The sequence below is a fragment of the Spermophilus citellus genome, assembly GCF_964194105.1.
Source record: "Spermophilus citellus genome assembly, chromosome: 2".
Taxonomy (NCBI): Eukaryota; Metazoa; Chordata; class Mammalia; order Rodentia; family Sciuridae; genus Spermophilus; species Spermophilus citellus.
In genome coordinates, this window is record NC_138183.1 from 147,552,458 (window position 1) to 147,559,341 (window position 6,884).

Below are 6,884 nucleotides of genomic sequence, written 5' to 3' on the forward strand. Positions count from 1 at the left end.
AGACCAAGACAGAGAACTGCTTGCTCTTAGACTCCCACTGCCACCTGTGCCCTCCACTCTTGTCCAGCCCCAGGGATGCACTTGGAGCGTGAGGATTTTCTAGGCCCCCCCACCTCCCACCTCTGCACTCTGCTACCACAGCCCAGGGGAGATGTAGCTGGGGAGGGTGGGGGCCTTCTCCCAAGGATGCCCCAGCTGGCAGCAGGCCTACTCATCCCTCAGAGGCTGCAAGTCAGGGAGGGGCAGAGTAAACTCAAGGATTAGGTGAGCAGCCTGGTGGACTCAAGGCCAATGCCAGGCATTGCTGGAATGGGCAGCATAAGGTCCTCAGCAGGTGTCTGGGTACCACCAGGTCCTGCGCCCTGCTTCGTGGGCAGGCAGGCCCTACCAGGAGCAATACCAGTTGCCTGGAGGAGCCACTGCAGAGGCCATCACAGCCTCCAGTCGCCGTCTGACTCTGAGGCCTGCTGTCCCAAGCTGTCACCATCACCGCTAACAGAGCTCCATACTGAAGCCACTGGAATCCCCACAGGGCCACCAGTGATGCCTCAGCCACCATCACTGCACTGGGGCCAGAATCCTGCCACTGCCAGAGGATGAGAATGCAACTCTCTGGATGCCTGGCTTGACGTTGTCATCTACAGACTCCTCAGTTGCCTTTGCCACCACTGCCATAACTGCACTTCAGACACCAATGCCTCCACAGATTCCAAACGCCAAGGCTTCACTGCCCAGGCTCCTGCCCATGGCTGTCCTCCAAGCCTGAGGCCAATTCTCCATCCTGCTACTGATACATCTGGGCTCCTCAAACTCCCTTAAGACACATAGGCTTGCTCTTTGACATTCTCCCCACAGATGGATGCCCCTGCTACAGGATTCTGACACTGCTCCTGGTCACTGGGAACCTCCAAAAGAAACCCTGCTGTGGAACGCTGAGTTTGGCTTCTATATGCTTCAGTCCTAGAAACCAGACTTCTTTCACAGCCACTAGATGCCCTTGCAGGTGCCAACTATACCTCCAGGCTTGGGAAGGGTCCAGCACATGCCCTTCCATGCCTGCTGCCTGTTCATATCTGTCAGGGGAATTAACCGTTGATTGGGTTAAAGCTCTCAGAACTGAATCATTTCACTGACAATTCTTGTATTGGCTCAACCATGAGCTTCTGGGGACACCTACTACGTAAAGAACAACACATCTTCATCGAATAGCTTAGGAAGACCTTCTAGATAACTTGCAAGAGCTTCTCCATCAGCACTTGTTTCTTTGCCTTGCACTTTTATTTCATGGAGAGGGGCCTCGTGGCAAAAACATAATGCACCAAACTCTGGCAGTTGCAATGAAGTTGGCCCCAGTACTGAGTGTCACTGTCTAGTATCCATGTTAAAGTCTGGTGGCAGCAGGGTGGAGCTCCAGAGTCTGGCAGGGCGGGAGCAACATGCAGCTGCATCAGGGGTCCAGCCTCAGTATAGGGGTCGGGCACCAGGTGTGGGATAAAGTACAATGACACTGGGGCCTTGGTGGGCAGTGTTGGAGTTCATCTGGAGTTTGGAAGTTTGAGTGCTGCACAATGGTGGTGGCACCATAAGAGTTCAGAAGCAGGGGCAGCAACAACAGGCAGCGTCCAGCAGTGAGCAACTTGATCCTGCAGAAGTAACTGGCGTCCAGCTGCAGGACAGTGAAGGTGGCATCCAGTGGCCATGTGGGGAGTCTGGTTGGCTGCAGCAAAGAGCTCCTGGCTGGCATGGCAGCAAGGGCATGGGATAGGGGGTGTCAGAGTGATAAGGTAACCAGTAGATGGGATGTCCTCTGTGGTGGAGGCTCCAGGACCTGGTCTTGCGCCTCGTTGACTGGCCTGCTCAGGAAGAAGAATGCGGGAGGCGGTGGTACCCAGGCAGCTGCCCATGACCTTATACTTCCCAGAGCTGCCATGTCTCGCTCTGGCCATGAGCCCACTGTGTGTCTGCTCACCCCAACACCTGATATATCTTCTCTACTGAGAAACTAGGCTGTCTGCTAGGTTGGGGCAGTTTTGGAAGAGAACCTCACCATCCCCAGCCACATCTTGCATGGACTGTGGGTGCAGAAAGCAGAGGTCCTAGGACATCTTCACGCCCAAAGTGCATTTCTGTGGCTGGGGGAGGCAAAAGACCAAGACAGAGAACTGCTTGCTCTTAGACTCCCACTGCCACCTGTGCCCTCCACTCTTGTCCAGCCCCAGGGACGCACTTGGAGCGTGAGGATTTTCTAGGCCCCCCCACCTCCCACCTCTGCACTCTGCTACCACAGCCCAGGGGAGATGTTGCTGGGGAGGGTGGGGGCCTTCTCCCAAGGCTGCCCCAGCTGGCAGCAGGCCTACTCATCCCTCAGAGGCTGCAACTAAGGGAAGGGCAGGGTGTACTCAAGGATTAGGTAAGCAGCCTGGTGGACTCAAGGCCAATGCCAGGCATTGCTGGAATGAGCAGCATAAGGTCCTCAGCAGGTGTCTGGGTACCACCAGGTCCTGCGCCCTGCTTCATGGGCAGGCAGGCCCTACCAGGAGCAATACCAGTTGCCTGGAGGAGCCACTACAGAGGCCATCACAGCCTCCAGTCGCCCTCTGACTCTGAAGCCTGCTGTCCCAAGCTGTAACCATCACCGCTAACAGAGCTCCATACTGAAGCCACTGGAGTCCCCACAGGGCCACCAGTGATGCCGCTGCCACCATCACTGCACTGGGGCCAGACTCCTGCCACTGCCAGAGGATGAGAATGCAACTCTCTGGATGCCTGGCTTGACGTTGCCACCTACAGACTCCTCAGTTGCCTTTGCCACCACTGCCATAACTGCACTTCAGACACCAATACCTCCACAGATTCCAAACGCCAAGGCTTCACTGCCCAGGCTCCTGCCCATGGCTGTCCTCCAAGCCTGAGGCCAATTCTCCATCCTGCTACTGATACATCTGGGCTCCTCAAACTCCCTTAAGACACATAGGCTTGCTCTTTGACATTCTCCCCACAGATGGATGCCCCTGCTACAGGATTCTGACACTGCTCCTGGTCACTGGGAACCTCCAAAAGAAACCCTGCTGTGGAACGCTGAGTTTGGCTTCTATATGCTTCAGTCCTAGAAACCAGACTTCTTTCACAGCCACTAGATGCCCTTGCAGGTGCCACCTATACCTCCAGGCTTGGGAAGGGTCCAGCACATGCCCTTCCATGCCTGCTGCCTGTTCATATCTGTCAGGGGAATTAACCGTTGATTGGGTTAAAGCTCTCAGAACTGAATCATTTCACTGACAATTCTTGTATTGGCTCACCCATGAGCTTCTGGGGACCCCTACTACGTAAAGAACAACACATCTTCATCGAATAGCTTAGCAAGACCTTCTAGATAACTTGCAAGAGCTTCTCCATCAGCACTTGTTTCTTTGCCTTGCACTTTTATTTCATGGAGAGGGGCCTCGTGGCAAAAACATAATGCACCAAACTCTGGCAGTTGCAATGAAGTTGGCCCCAGTACTGAGTGTCACTGTCTAGTATCCATGTTAAAGTCTGGTGGCAGCAGGGTGGAGCTCCAGAGTCTGGCAGGGGCGGGAGCAACATGCAGCTGCATCAGGGGTCCAGCCTCAGTATAGGGGTCGGGCACCAGGTGTGGGATAAAGTACAATGACACTGGGGCCTTGGTGGGCAGTGTTGGAGTTCATCTGGAGTTTGGAAGTTTGAGTGCTGCACAATGGTGGTGACACCATAAGAGTTCAGAAGCAGGGGCAGCAACAACAGGCAGCGTCCAGCAGTGAGCATCTTGATCCTGCAGAAATAACTGGCGTCCAGCTGCAGGACAGTGAAGGTGGCATCCAGTGGCCATGTGGGGAGTCTGGTTGGCTACAGTGAAGAGCTCCTGGCTGGCATGGCAGCAAGGGCATGGGATAGTGGGTGTCAGAGTGATAAGGTAACCAGTAGATGGGATGTCCTCTGTGGTGGAGGCTCCAGGACCTGGTCTTGCGCCTCGTCGACTGGGCTGCTCAGGAAGAAGAATGCGGGAGGCGGTGGTACCCAGGCAGCAGCCCATGACCTTATACTTCCCAGAGCTGCCATGTCTCGCTCTGGCCATGAGCCCACTGTGTGTCTGCTCACCCCATCACCTGATATAGCCTCTCTACTGAGGAACTAGGCTGTCTGCTAGGTTGGGGCGGTCTTGGGAGAGAACCTCACCATCCCCAGCCACATCTTGCATGGACTGTGGGTGCAGAAAGCAGAGGTCCTAGGACATCTTCACGCCCAAAGTGCATTTCTGTGGCTGGGGGTGGCAGAAGACCAAGACAGAGAACTGCTTGCTCTTAGACTCCCACTGCCACCTGTGCCCTCCACCCTTGTCCCGCCCCAGGGATGCACTTGGAGGGTGAGGATTTTCTAGGCCCCCCCACCTCCCACCTCTGCACTCTGCTACCACAGCCCAGGGGAGATGTAGATGGGGAGGGTGGGGGCTTTCTCCCATGGCTCCCCAGCTGGCAGCAGGCCTACTCATCCCTCAGAGGCTGCAACTCAGGGAGGGGCAGGGTGAACTCAAGGATTAAGTGAGCAGCCTGGTGGACTCAAGGCCAATGCCAGGCATTGCTGGAATGAGCAGCATAAGGTCCTCACCAGGTGTCTGGGTACCACCAGCTCCTGCGCCCTGCTTCGTGGGCAGGCAGGCCCTACCAGGAGCAATACCAGTTGCCTGGAGGAGCCCCTCTGAGGCCTGCTGTCCCAAGATTGACCTTCTGGATGACTTGCGAGAGCTTCTGCATCGGCACTTGTTTCTTTGCCTTGCACTTTTATTTTATGGAGAGGGGCCTCTTGCCAAAAACATAATGGACCAAACTCTGGCACCTTCAAACTTCTTATGTAGCTTTCTCACTTCTCTTGTCAGTATAACAATCTAAAGTGATGGCCTTATCTGGATTTGACTTCATCTTCATAGAACGTGGGTTGTTTCTTATTTTCTTCAGAATATAAAAAGTTTTTCCAGATCAGCAATAAGGCTGTTTTTGCTTTCTAGTCATTTGCATATGCCCTGGAGCAGCAATTTAATTTCCTTCTTGAACATTTCCTTTGCATTCTCAGTGTGACAAAGTAGTGTAAGATGCACAGCTTTTTATTTGAAGTGCAAAACGTAAGACTCTTCTTTTTATGTAAACAATACAGACCGTTACTGAGTCATTAACGGTTCTAACTTCAATATTGTGTCTTGAAGAAAAAGATGATGGTGAGCCATGATCTGTGGAGCAATAAGAATGTACATATTAAGGTTTTCATCTTATATGAGAAGGATTTGTAGTGCCACATGACAGTTAAAGTAGATCATAGTATGAGTTATAATGGCCTGAAATCTTCAACACTCATTAGGCAGTCCCTTCTGCTCCATAACAGGGGCATCTATCTCACCTCCTCCTGGATGGCCTGTTTGTATCCTCTCTCACAGCACCTATGAGCTCTACATGGGCTCCATCAGCAGCTTTGTAGTACTGGTGGTGGCACAGCCTGGTGAATGTATTAAGCACTTTTAGGTCAACATAAAAGAATGTCACTAAAAATACTTACAATGCCATAAGAATTAGCATCAGAAAAAATAAAGTAGATAATCTCAGAGGGGAGGGGAAGGATAGCTGTGCTGGGGTTATGGCACTGGGTAATGCTCAGGAGCTCACATGTGGGAGATGCCATTGAAAAGTTCAGAACTAGGGAAGTGAGGATAGATTCTAGGAGATGTGGAGGGCTGTGGCCTAATAGTTTCTTGACCTCCTGCCTCTATTGTTTTGGACCCTGAATTTATATTGCTGCCAGGAAAGGTGGTTCTCTTTCAGAGGATGGGATGGCAGCTTGGAGCACCATATGTACCATACATATATACCAAGTGGAAGGTAATGTTCAATATCCACTGACCTGCTTATTGGCAGCTAAGCTACCTCCTCTTCTTGAAGGTTCAGTGGCCACTGGTGGCTCCATATCCTCCTGTGTGGTCAATGCTGGTGGAGGACCAACCTCTGATTTTGAGGGCTATTTCTTCTCCTTCACAGGGAATGTGATGATATGCTCCCCCAAATGTAAGCAAGTAAATTGAGCCATGGCTGCTGGAGGCAATTATATCACTTGATATGGTGCTAGAGCTGCAGGAGAAAACACCCAACATGACTGACTTTCCTTGGGCCTTTCCCAATTCACACTAGAACCCTGCCTCTGAGAATAGTCCTGGCCCTCCTCCACAATTGGCCATCTTCCCAGACTAGGTTCCACCAGCTGAAGGATGTCAGAGTTGTGTGTCTTGGGAACATATGGCAGATCCCAGGGGCACCAGCTGAGATTCCTCTGCACACACCTTCACTCATCCACCCCAGACCCCATCATCAGAGAGCTCAGACTTACAGGATCTGTGTTCTTCAGCTCGGGAAGCACATGGAAGTTCCCCTCTGATTCAGGCATAATGATCAACAGGAAGGTCCTGAGAAGCTTCAGGTTGTCCAAGTCTTGGGACCTCAAAGATATTCTGGATAGAGGTACAGCTGCATTTTGATGATGGAGCAGAGGGTGCTGTGGAATGTGGAGTGAAACAGGGAGTCATGATGGACAGGGCCTCTCTTTTAACTGGAACCTCCCAAGGTCCCTGCATCATGGGTTCCCAAACAGTAGCCAGGCAAGTCCATGCACCAGATCAAAAGGGCAACCTGTGAGGCACATGTGTGGGTAAGGGGCTCCCCACACTTGCTCTCCGGTCTCTGTACAGATAACTAGTGGCATCCTGGGTTTGGATTGGCTGTGTTGGAAAGGGATCCACACAGGGCTTGGCTCTGAGGCCCCAACCACTACTCTGTTCCTTTGGTGCCCAGAATCAAATGCAGAACAATATGTTCTTTCTACAGGGTAAA